Consider the following 14,472-nt stretch of genomic DNA (forward strand, 5'->3'; position numbering starts at 1 on the left):
TCCATCAGAGATGGGTCAGGGCTGTTTTGGCAGCATTTAGGGGACCAACTAAATATTAGTCATAATGTTATGCCTGATCAGTGTATTATGCAGAACAAATAACAAAACATCTCAATGAAATAGTCCAGTCAGAACAGTGACCAAAACTCAACAAACGCATCTTTTACATCCTCTTCTGCCAAAAAAAGGTGGACCTAATGTAGCAACAGAAAAGATCAAATACTAAAACAAATATGCTTTATAATTCTTTATTTCCTGAGATTACCTTTGTACAGCTCAGGATTGTATTCTATCATGTCCACCAGACATCTGCAGTCATTATTCATTAGAGAAATAAGGACTGTGCCCTACCTTTGGAATAAAGAAAGTATGCATTAAAATAAAATCCCGCTAAAATGGACGCAAAAAATAGATTTAATACGCACTTCTGCCTGTCACATGGGTTTATAGCCACCAGTGATGCATGCTCTATCCCAAATCCCTCCGAACTGTCCCGCAATGGCACTGCGAGACCAAAAGAGGCATTTAAATGTGTGTCATTTCATCATCTAAAATTAGAATGTATAAAATTGATAACTCGAAAAAATCACACTGATAGATGGAGATCTTTCCATCTGCGTTCTGAAAACAAGGAAAAAGCATTAGTTGAGAGAGCGTGACAGAAACATCACGCAGTCTGCTTCCATTATGAAAAGCTGAAGCACTGCGACCATCCGTCTATATTAATATGAGGAAAGCCATCATAACAAATAAAGCACTAGACATATTACTTTAAACGTAAGAGCAGCGCAGCCATTTGTAATTTGAATGTGCAATGCTCTCTGTGTCATTCACTTTCAATTATTTAACCTGTAACCCTCACAAACACACTGGATTTTAGTGCATTTATTTCAATGTATTCAATGACGCACTCATAAAGACTTCACTTGTTTCATTACTAGATAGATGAATCAGTGTTTTTGAACAAATATCTTGAGTGAATGATTCAATGACTCACTCATAAAGGCTTAACTCGTTTCATTACTGGATGAATCAGTGTTTTTGAACGAATCTCTTCATTTAATAATTCAATGTTAAATATATATTTTTTGAACAGTCACTTGTCTCCAATTACTGGTGTGACGATGTAATTGATACAATGTTTATTTGAAGCGTCAAGTTGCTCTCAAAAGGATTTTTACTCTATTTTGATTGCTACCATAGACATCAGTGTTTATATCAGAACTATAAAATTCTACCCCAGGACTTTTTAATTTGAATTATTGTAAGACACATTATGATATTTTGTGAAGCTGTTTCATATATATATATATATATATATATATATATATATATATATATATATATATATATATATATATATATATGCTGTTTCATGCATACTGAGCTTTTTACACTGTTAAAGACTTGGATTCCCATCCTAAACATAGACAAAGTTTCAAAAACTAATGTTGGACGTTTGATAGAGTATTTCTGTGTCAAAAATACTCCTAACGGTTTCTCACAAGTTTCGGAGAGTTTTTTTTCGAGTATGGGTCGGCTTGACGTCGACAGAGCGGAAGGTCCTTGTATCGGCCGTACGGGCTCTTCTCCCGGTAGGGTGCGCGCGTGACTAGAGCGAGAGAGGAAATGCACGGCCATAAACACTCGCTCAGCTGCAGATCCACTCGTCTGAGCAACACTTCTGTCCCACCGCGCTCCACTTTATTCCTATGGGTGACATCAAGTGACTTCAACGCTTCAGCACAGATTCCGGGAAGGCAGCGCTGAATTTGAACCGATTTGAACGCAGAAATGATGAGAAGCGTCACATCACGCTTCAGTCGCGTCACAAAAGTGGATCTACGGCCTCTGCTGTCACAGGACTTCACGAAATCAACAGTTACCAAAGAAGTGTGTTTTTGATGGAGCGGTCCCAGCGATAAAGGTTCACGGTCATGTGCGGTGAGTAAATCTGCTTCAAATGTCTGTTGTTGGCTTTCGTCGCGTGCGTAAACATCAGTAAACAACACGATCGTGTATAACGTTAGTTAATTTATCAATGGCGCATGCGATCTATGGTTTGTGTTTAAATACATTTGTTTAGCTGACCACTATAGGTGTCAGTTTCTTTATTGGAAAACCACCCAAACATAAACCTAGCGTTCTCACAAAGCGTGCTTCGTCATTAAAATGCGCTAACGGTTACTCCATTGTTGTTCTATGTATAACGTTACGCTAGTCTGACGTGCAAAACCGTTTTGCTTGCTACGGCTAATGTTTAGTCGCATACAATAGTCCATAAACCGAATCATGTTCTCATAAACTGCGAGTTAACACACACAAATGTTGACAGGCCACTAAATACAGTACATACCACAGAGACGGACGTCCTGCTGCTGTTTCTCCGGTTCAATTTATTTCAGCCTCCGGATCTGATTCTGGATCATATCTGTATTAGTTGAATCTGGGTAGCATTTTCTTCTCCACGCTTGAGGACGTCACCGCTTTGTGCGCACTCTTCATTCTTTAGCTCCGCACACACTCGTTTTTTTCCGGAAAGACTCGGTACAGGCCATATTTCTTTTATAAATATAATAAAGCTAAAGAGTTTTTGGAGATATGTAGGATGCAATACTACTCTAGGTACTCAAGATTGACATGAGATTGACTGAGTGTTTAACCCCCCCCCCCCCCCCAACATTATTAGTTCATTATTTTGTTAGACAGAGTGTAAGCAACTTTTTTGTTAATTTCTATTTACTCAGTTTTGTCTATAAAGTCTGGTGGCCTGATTTTCCACTATTTCTACACCTTGGGGGGGGGGGGGGCAGATACGACTGGCTCACACATCTTGGTGTTTTTGCTTTTTCAAAAACAACCTCAAGCACTTTATTTCGACTACATCTTAAGCAAAGTGCAGTGTTCACGCGAGCAGCTCTTGACTCAGAGCGTTTCTGTTTATAATGCTGCGCTCCATCACTGCTCGAGCTGTGAGTTTAACACGCATTTTTACACTAATCCGGACTTGTGCAACTTTGTAGCCTACACATTTGTTTCTTAGTTGTTGTATTAGTTCTTACTTTGCTAAATATATAAATATATCATTTCTGATTATAGCATAGCTTTCGGCTAATGATTAAAAAAACAAACGCTTGATCATGGGCCCGGCCCTACCCGACCCGAGGATAGTGCAGGGAAATCTCAGCCCGACCCGGCCCGCGGGTCGGTTCGGGTCAGGTTCGGGCTCGGGCTCGGGCTCGGGCAGAGAATCTAAACTCTACTTTGATTATGGATTTAATTAGGATATATATACACAAGAATATTGAAGCGACAGTGGATTTCAGAATCCCCCTTTCAAAACACAACGACTTTATTCTCAATATTTAATTGGTTTATTCTCAAGATTGTATTTCGACTTTTTTTCTTGAAATTTAACGAGTTTTAATTCACATTATAATGACTTTAATCTGGAGATGGTTACATTTTTTATTATTTCTTGGCCCTAATCCAATTCAGGAAATAAATGCTCTAAATTACATTTATTTTTATTTGGAATTTGGGAAAAATGTTGTCAGTAGTTTATAGAATAAAACAAAAATGTTAATTTTACCCAAACACATACCTATAAATAGTAAAACCAGAGAAATGGATAATTTTGCAGTGGTCTCTTAGTTTTTTCAAAATCTGTATATATATAAAATTCCAAATTTCCAACTCCATATATGACTGGATGTAAAAGAGATTTTATTCATATTCTTTATTAGGTTTTTATTAGGTTTAAGTACAGATCATATCATTGACATACAGTACAGTAGATGTGATGACTTACATTTTAACACTAAACAAACATTATATAAATAATCTAGAATATACAAAGTACACAATAATCTCACACATATTTCATTTCATATTATGTGCATTTCATGACATAATTATTTAAAAAATAGTTTAAAAAAATCAATCAAGCTTATCTCACACAGCAATTATCCACTCATGAATAAAAAAAAATAATAATTTAAATGTTTTGCATATTATGTACATTATAATATATCTTTTTTTAAATATCCATATCATCAAACATGCATAAAGTCTCTAGCGGCGCCTTCTGACGGAGCGTTTCTCCAGCCTCTGAAGAATCTCCCTCAATTTTGAATTTATGATTTCCCATGCACAGTGTGAGTGGGACTGAAAACAATAGAAATATATACATTATAATAGATAGATAGATAGATAGATAGATAGATAGATAGATAGATAGATAGATAGATAGATAGATAGATAGATAGATAGATAGATAGATAGATAGATAGATAGATAGATAGATAGATAGATAGATAGATAGATAGATAGATAGATAGATAGATAGATAGATAGATAGATAGATTCTCACCTTTTTCTTAAGAAAAGCTTCTAATTTGTTGAAGCATGTGGTCACGGGTTCCTTTTCAACATTGCCAGAGTGATGAACCTACCGAAGAAACACAGACAACGTGACTATCATGTTGACAATGAGCTGTGACTGTATTACAACTGATAATACCACATTCTGTGCTTCTTACGCAATTGCTCAGAGTATGATGGGTGTGACGAAGAGCCTCAATAAACGTCTGAGGGCTCGGATTCTCCCTGTACATTGTTTCTGCTTTCTTGACAATGTCAGCCAGAAGGACTGCATTATGATTCACCTGCAGGTGCATAGCAAAACATATTAATCTCATAGTTTTTATAAAACACCTTTTATCAGCAACATACAGAGAATGCAGATGTACACACCATATTGACCAGGTGACGTGGATCACACAGACTGCCTTCTTCATAGTCAAATGCACAATCATGAGATATCGCAGTGCCCTTTGGAAACACAAAGCATGTATGTTCAGTTCATGATGCAGGTTGAATGGAAAACAGATAAATCAGAGTTATGCTGTATTGAAGACACTTACCATTGCATTTAAAGACTGAAGGAGATGTTCCCATTTTATCTGTCTCGTGCACTCCTTATGGGCTTGCAGCAGAGATACCAATGTGCATACGATGATGATTCGAATCCAGGCCATATTTTCTGAAAGCATGGCAGAGTGAGTATTTATATCACATTTTGTTGTGTTTTCATGATTTATGGTGACTTTCCATAGACATAATGATTTTTATTATACTTTACAAACTTCTATCCCCTACACTAACCCTACCCATCACACACAACTTTCTGCATTTTCACTCTTAAGAATGCTGGGTTAAAAACAACCCAAGTTGGGTTGAAAATGGGCAAACCCAGAAATTGGTTGTTTGAATGGGTCCATTCAGTGGGGTCAAACAACCCAATTTCTGGTTTTGTCCGTTTTCAACCCAACTTGGGTTATTTAACTCAGCATTTTTTAGAGTGTGTATGTTTTCAAAAAACATCACTTAGTATAAGCTGTTTTCCTCATACGGACCAAAAAAATGCCCCCACAAGGACAAGGATTTCGGATATCTCCATCTTTGAGGAGACATTTTGTCCCCATAATTTAGGGTTTACCAGGACACGCACACACACACACTCATGCAAAATGAATGTAACATGCAATGAAAAGTTTGCAGAAAATCCTCACCTTCTGTTGTTGTTCTGCTTATCAGGCGGTGGAGCTGAGATGCTGTGAGATGCTGATGTGACACTGTGCCTTTTATACCTTGGGAAATGACACCCCACACCTGTCAGGCTGGGTCAAAATGAAACGGGCCAGAAACACTGACCACACCTGTCAGGTAAGGTAAAAATGAAACAGGACATCTTTTTTTTGGAGTACCATATTCCTGTATTCCTGGAGGAAGTTCCTGTCAGTGGAAAGTGTGGGGGTGTTTAACTGATACTGTGGGTGGTACGTTATTGTTGCAACTGTTTTTCCACTATTTAAAAAATATAATTTATGTTATTTTAGATGCTTATTTATTTATTTATTTATTTATCTATTTACTATTTAATTAATTCTTTAATTTATTTATTTTAAAATTATAAAATAATTATTTATCATTTTTGCAGCTCTTAATTTCGGCGGTCCCCTTTTGACATTCTACAATAATTAATGTTGCATCTAAATGTCAAGTCAACTTACTCTTATTTGAGTATTAGTAGACTGTCTGCTAACTCTTTATTGTGATGGTCCGCCAACAGACATTCTACTGACTATATGTAACTTTGCAACTACATGTCAACTTATTCTACTAACCCAAACCTCACAGTCTACTAATACTCTAATGAGAGTAAGCTGACATGTAGAAAAGTTAGTAGTTAGTAGAATGTCTAAAGTGAACCATCACAATAAAGTGTAAACAAAAATATGAACAATATTCATTCAAATTCTTGTGGGAATGTGGAAAATATCCACATAGATGCAGGCAGATGCATGCACATTTATGAAATGCTTAGTTGAACTTAATTCAGTTATTATAAAAAGTAATTTTGTACTTAGTTATAAATAGTAATTTTGTCTCGTTTCTAGTCTAAATATCTAAAAATTCTTAAATCAAGATGCATTTAATAGATAAGTAAAATGACAGATTTTTTCTTTAAAAAAATAAATCGAGTTTTTGCTTAAAAGAAGCAAAATGATCCACCAATGGGGTAAAGAAAACAACGTGTAGCGCGTATGAAGAAGCTGAGACGTCTTACGAGAAAAGTCACCCTGGTGTAACGGTAAAGCATTATTTTATCAGATGGATAAGATGCATTGTTCTGTTGTGATTTGCGTCGTTTCATTTCCCTCCGGCACTGAAAATTCCTTAATCATGTTAACTGTGTGACGTGTTATGGTAAAAGTTGGAAGGCATGTATAACTCGTGCACTGGAAATGAAAGTGAAAATGTTCATGCTGACACAAGAGAATCGCTTTAGTGGAACTGAACAGCAGTTGGTGGAGATGCATATACAGCACATTTTCCTCTCAGCCTATTGTAGTTAATGGCCTCTTACAACATGGGCCATGTGGCGAAACATATGCAGAGCTTTTTTAAAAGAGTTCATTTATTAGCAAGATTGTCAATAAACATTGTTTTGCACAATCAAATCCTGCACAAATTGATTTAGGTTCTTACAGTCATGCACACGAAATGTATAAAGCAGTGTTATTTCCAGGCTAATTAATGCAATCATTAACATAAATCTGGGAAACGTCCTGGAAATTTTTATATTAAATATACATTTTAAAAAGTGCAATTTTTAAATCCACTACTGATAAATGACTGGAAAGTCAAGGAAATTTAGCAGTTGAGCAGTGTGCAAAGCCTGCCAAACCTCCACTAAACCATTGTTACTTGAAACGTATGAACTACTTCACTGGAAAGGTTTTGTGACTATGCACTGAGATGAAGCTCCATTATTGGAAAAGAAAACTGAAATCTACTCGGCTCTTCTTCACAAAAGACACCACTATATGGAGTACAGCCTGTCCCAACATGCTCTGCACAGCTCCCTTCCTTGAAACAAGGTACAAATATTCATTCATATATACCGGTGATGCAATTATGACAGCAAAATGTAAGGTAAGTGCTTCATGTAGTGTGGAAAGTAGATGGGGCTTATTGAGAAGAGGGTGTGATATTACAGCACTCAAACTTACATCACCAACCACCTAGTAACACACTAGCAATAGCAACACTAAAAATACAACTTTGCAACAGCTTTTTTTGCACAAACTAATCAGTAAAATCTCCAGCACTATGCCTGCCTTTACATGCAGATGAACTTTAATGCCATCCCATTCTTAATTTGTAGGGTTTAATATGGAGTTGGCCCATCCTTTGCAGCTATTTCAACTCTTCTGGGAAAGCTTTCCACAAGGTTTAGGAGTGTGTTTATGGGAATTTGTGTCATTCTACTAGAAGCTCATTTGTGAGGGCAGGCACTGATGTTGGACGAGAAGGCCTGGCTCTCAGTCTCCGCTTTAATTCATCTCAAAGCTGTTTTATCGGGTTGAGGTCAGGACTCTGCACTGTTAAAAGTTGATTTTACTTAGAAAAGCTGTGGAAACTGATTGCCTCAGAATTTGCAAGCAAATTAGTTAATCATTTTTTAATTAATACTACTTGCTACTACTTTGTACAGTTAACTTGTGTATTTGTAGAGGCCATAAAACATGAGTACAAGTAACTCAATTTCAAAAGTTCAGCCAACTCACATATAAGTTGGGGTTTGTAAGCAGAACGCAAAAATAGTTCATTTAACTAGTTCTTAAGTAAGTTGTACTCAAAATGCTAAGTTGAAAATACAAAGACAGACAACAGATTTCGCACAACACTAGAATGTTTATTTTCTCTATAAAACAATCCTCTATAAGACATTATTTAAGTCACGCCCGGCAACATGGACCGCCGACAGCATTTATGAGAAAAGTAAGACAAACATTGTTTTTTACATGTTTACAAGGTGGTCAAAAGCAAATCTTCCAAACACTGAACAGTCTGTAACAAGGTTAGTACAGAACAATTTTACAGAAATTTTAATGATTCTAATACAGTTCTTGTTAAAGTTATCTTCTAATAGAATTATTCTAAAACCTTTATTGGAAAACACAAAAGTGTCTGTAAAACAATAAAGTATTGACCAATGTTTGTTGTTTTTGTTGAGTTCTCTTAAACTTTAAAAAAGAAAATATCCTGATAATTTCATCACCCCATTTCATCCAAAAAATTTTTGTCTTTCTTTATTTAGTCAAAAAGAAATTACGTTTTTTGAGGGAAAACATTCCAGCCTTTTTCTCCACATAATGGACTTCAATGACAACCAATGTTTGAAGGTCAAAATCAATGCAGTTTCAATGGAAGGGCTTCAAAGGCTCTGCACGATCCCAGAGGAATAGGGTCTGCTCTAGACAAACCATTGGTTTAAAAAAAAATAATACTTTTTCACCTAGCCTTATCACCCAGCCGTAGTTTAAGATGGAGTGTTTTTGAATAAGAGCATTTGTATTAGTCGCTGCACTTTCTCTTGGGGCGGTATTTACAATTTGCAATTAAGGTTAAAAAGTATATACTTTAAAAATTTTTTTTATTATTATTTAAATGGCCGATTTTTCGCTAGATAAGACACTATTACTATCTGGGATCGTGCAGAGCCTCTGAAGCCCTTCCTGTGAAACTGCATTGTTTTGGTTGGTTGCAATTTAAGTATATTGTGTGGAGAAAAATCTGGAATGTTTTTTAGATAATTAACTCGTGATCACGACATAACAAGACAGAAAAAAAAATATTATCCATGGCCGTTCAGGGCTTCCGTAATATGAAGTAACTATAGGAAAAATATCTAAACTCTTTTTTTGAGCAAGATGGTAACAGTCTAATCAGATTCATTTATCGATGCTAAGCTATGCTACTACCAGACCCTGATATCGGCTGAATGGATTCTAAAACTGTTAAACTCAACTGTTTAACTCTAGGGGAGTTTAGAAATGAGCCTATTTTCAAAAATAGTGCCATGTTCCTTTAAGTTTGGAGAGAAAATGGGTGCGTTTACATGCACGTTCTTAAATGATTATGCCTAATAAGCCGACAATGAACATGGTCATGTAAACGCGGTAACCCATTTTCTTTTATCGGAGTAAGGTCATAAATGGCGCAAGCATAAACAGGTCGGGACAGGTCGTTTTTGCCTCTTACCTCAATTCCGCGCTGCATGTAAATGCATTTACCTGCTTTCTGTCGGCTTATTGAAGTGCGCATGCGCGATAGATGACAAAAACGCAAACTTAGAGCAGATTTTGCATGAAATAAGGACATATATCACAAACGCAGACTCTGTCACAAATTTGCTGTCACAAAGTTCTCTGTCTATAATGTTAATTTCCACTAGATGGCGCTTGTGTACTTCAGCACTCATTTACTTAAGCTACTTTTGACTAGTCTAATTTTGTATATTTTGAATATTTTATAATGCTCATTGTGATTTCTATACTGAATTGTTGTTTATTTGTGCAAAATTTAATCTTTCTAAGAGTTTTTTAGTTATATTTTATTTGATTCCCATCATGCTTTTGAATGTCACTTCCTGTTTTGTCATTCACATGAAGAGAAGGAATGATGTAGTCATCGCAAATGAAAAGGTGTTTCTCTCTTTAATCATAAGTCATCCAACTAAGAATCTTCAAGATATAACCCCCTCTCTTAGCTCACAAGCAGGCAAAAGTGGTATGTGGATATATTTTCTGTTTATTTGCTAATTTAATGTGATATGTTTGTTTTCCATGTAACTGAATGTGTGATTGATACTATGTTGTATATTTCGTTGTTCCTCAGTTCTACGGTGTTGGTGTCTATAGCCCCGTTTCCACCACAGGAACTTTACCCAGGAACCAGGAACTTTGAGTGGTACTCTGTGTGTTTAGACCGCAGGAACCAGGGTCTAAATGAAGTTCCGGGTAAATATTTCCGCCTCCAAACGGCCCTGCTCGCGAGGTAGTACTTTTTCAAAGTTCAGGAACTTTCGAGGGCGGGACTTGGGCGCTGAACATGCTGATTGGTTGAGCTCACGCAGCATTTTTTTTCAACGGCATTTTTAAAAGTCTTTTGCAAGCTTCGTTCTGCGTTCAGTAAATATCAGTCTTGCTCTCTGTCTGATGGCGCGCGTTCGTCTCAGCCATCTCACGTGCAATGTCTGTAATAGCTGATAATAATATACATTGTCATTTTAAATCTAGCTTTACAAGCTTTCTGAATATGCTGCATGCTGCTGAATCTGCATAACGCCGCATTCACACGGGGCGTAGGCGTTAACGCTTGACGGAGGGCGTGGCTGAAGCTGGGTGCTGACGCGATCGTCATAGTGACAACCATAGATATCCATAATAAGGACTAGATATCTTACGGCGGAGTCACCATCGGCATCACCGGCGGCCATCTTGTCACAGGCAAGCTTTCTGTCGGGCTCTGTGGAACCTGATGTAAGATGAGTGATCTGTGCGAATATAAATATTCTTATCTCGCTGAAATCTTGACGGATTTACAAATGGTTTGGTTTCTTACAAACGTTATTAACATGGCAACAAATCTGGATGCTTTAACACGTTGAAATCGCAGCTTTTCGTTTAGATAAACGACTCAATCGTGCACCTTGTGTATCTCGGCTAACTTACGTGCACGTTATCAAGGCTGAGACCACAATCGAGCTGTTCAATTATATAGGTTTATGGACACCAATAATGATTTTATGACAACCAATCTTTTGTCTAGTTAAAATAAACTTAGTTTGCATGTTTTTTTTTTGTTTAATTAAAAAAAAAAATACATTTTTTTTATTATAATAGTGATATTCTTATTATAAAAGCATATATATATATATATATATATATATATATATATATATATATATATATATATATATATATATATATATATATAAATTCAGAGCTATATATGTGTATAAATATATATAATTTCTCATGTTGCCATTCGGTACACAGTTTTAATTGCCTATATATTGATTTAACATAAATACCTTGTGTGTATGTATATTCATTGCACCTATCTGTTCTGTTCAATGTTACTTTCATATTGAAGTCCATGGTTATAATTATTCATAAGTATGTAGTGTCATAACTACATCTCTGAAATTTATAACAAATGAAACAGTTTGAAAATCGGTTGAAAATTGAGCAAGTTATGGTTATTTAAAAGGACATGCACCATTAAAACACACTGTTACGAGTGAGCGAGCTGCCTGTGACAAGATGGCCGCCAGTTGCGGACGGCGACCTCCATTGGCCAACAGCGCGCACGAGACATCTAGCCTTTATTATGGATATCTATGGTGACAACAGCCAATTACATTAACTTGCCGCTTGGACCAAAACACAACACAGAAAAGCACCTTTTTATGACAGCTAGTCTGTGAGACGAAATGGATGCCGATTTGGTGTTATGTGTGATTGCGATTGCCCGTGTAGTTGTTGTCATTGCACTGCACAGGTGCTCAAAGCTGTTGTCTAGCGTCGCCTGTAGGATATTTGAATACGGCGATCTGATTGGATGACGCCTGCGCTGGCGCTTGAAAAGTTGAGAAATCTTCAACTTCTGCCGCTTGGAACGCGAGTGAAGCGCCGCAACGGAACCCACAATTCAGTTCGGCAACGGATGATGTCACCCATTCAAAGTAAATGGGAAGCGTTAACGCCTACGCCCCATGTGAATGCGGCGTAATAGTGCTCTTTTCTGTCGTTGTTAATTACCTTAGTAAACCTATACATAACCAGCAAAAGCTGCACAGCTTGAATCTCTTCCATACTCGTTATTAATGTCAACGACCTGACCGATTACTTTTAAGTGTGCATCCTTACATGACGTGACAGGATGTTGACAAGAGAGGAAAGTTCATTTTTCTCAGGGGTAAACTTTTTATTTCGTAAGTTATGAAGATAATGTTGGAGTAATGACACAGCGCATATTGCCCCAGGCAGTTTTTACTTTAACTGCGCCTGACAGAAGTTTTTTTTTTTCTGAGATGATTATTACACTTTACAACAAATAAATAGCTTATTATATAATACTGTATTAGTCCTGGTGGCCGTTAAGAGTTGCTATGGCTACAGTAAACACATTCCAGCTGCCGGTTGAAAACAACGTTGACATTTTTGATGCGGCAGACAAACTGCATGTGACAAAATGATTGCGATTGAAAATCACATGTAAACACCAGATCGGATTAGATAACGTCTCATGTAAACAGTCCACTAAATCTTTCAATCGGTTCACACAAAAATGATTTCTGTCCGTCACTGACTTGGAGGAGCAGTCGCGTGCAGTCCTACATCACCGGACTAATTTGCCTAATCTTCTCGGAACTTTAGATCGCGTCGAAACGCAGACAGTTGCAGGTTTGGGGGGGAGAAAAGTTCCTGTAAAAAAGTTCCTGGTACAAATTGTTCCGGGTAATTTTGGTGGAAACGGGGCAATTATAGATTCCGTCCTTTTATTTCCACATGGTCCAGTCTGTTGTGATTGGTCAACCACACAGCTGTGTTGGATACCAAATGCCCATTACCATATGAACACTAACGATGGTAAACTGTATCAATTCAAGCGCGAGTCCTCATCCGTTGGAAGTGCATGCAAAGTAAATGTTTATTAAACATGTAATATGCAATATTATATAAGTCGAAACCAATGTGCTTTTAGATCAGAATTTTCATAAATGTTTCGAACTTTAAATGACCTAAATTAGCAAATTGGTATCCTGGAAGGTTTTTTTTTTTTTTTTTTTTTTTTTTTTTTACATGTACCCTCTGTGGTTTCAGTTAAAGATCCTAGCAGTGGATCGGAATTGTCAACGATCTTCCAAGCATAGCAGTGATGTCAGTGTTTCAGGAAAGAGCAACTAATGTAAATCCTGAAACCCGTTGGGGCAGTAAAACACAGTCTCTGGAACAGATGTCAAACACAAGTCAATCAAAAACTAAATTGTCACATTAGTTTCCGGGCAGACCTCCTATTTCTAAACAATTTTTAATAAAAAATAAAGGATACAGAAAAATTTGAATACCCCATATATTGACTGTTGCAGAATATGAGCATTATTCTGTGGAATGTTTTAAATGATGTATTACGTAATACACTGATAGACCCTCACTAAGCCCCACCCTAAAAATGTTACTGTCCTGTCCAGGACCGATTTTCATCAATGCTGGGGCTTAGGCCACCCATCAAAAGTGTCCCAATATTTTGATACCTTTTTTTAATAATGTTGTTTTGTAATTTTAATGTAATTTTAAATAATAAATAATAATAATACGTTGTATTTATAAAGCACTTTACATTTTAAAGAAAATCTCAAAGTGCTACAAAGGGAGGAAATAAATTAAAATTAAATAATTTAAAATTAAAAAAATGTATTTTCCTGATATACAGATCACTATAAATGCCTTTTTAAAGATGTTTCTCACTGTTTAGTTGACCCTGAGAACCATTTGCAATTCATTCTGGTCCATGTAAGGATAATATCCAGTCGTTTTTACCACTTTATGAGCCTATTTTACTGAAAACCACATTGATCATGGAAATATATAGTTTAGAGCCTGTTTGATTTAGCCACATAGCACACTTAAGGGTCATTTTGTATTTTAAAGCATTATCAGTTTAGCCTAAATAATTTATGAACCATCAAATGATATGGAAAGTGTAGCGTTCCGCAGAAATCTGTGGGCTCAGATTACGTGCAGGCCTATACTGATATTCAGCCAAATCCAGGCAGTTTCACATTCCAAAGCAACTTGCATTTACAGGGACAGTCCCGTGAGACAGGCATCTTGCTCTAGGGCTCAGGGGATCCCAGCACACTGAGAAAAAAAAAGAAAAAAGTACTGCTTGTTCAAATTCCTTAATTAAAATGAGCTAAAGCGTCACAAACGTCTTGGTTACGACTGTAACCCTAGTTCTACCAGAAAGACTCTGGAGCAATATATTGACAATAGTGCATTTATTAATAGCTCAGCAAACCGATAATGTACAAAGTAATTTGGCGTAGGCCCC

This window comes from Pseudorasbora parva, chromosome 24 (genome assembly GCF_024679245.1).
Source record: "Pseudorasbora parva isolate DD20220531a chromosome 24, ASM2467924v1, whole genome shotgun sequence".
NCBI classification, from domain to species: Eukaryota; Metazoa; Chordata; class Actinopteri; order Cypriniformes; family Gobionidae; genus Pseudorasbora; species Pseudorasbora parva.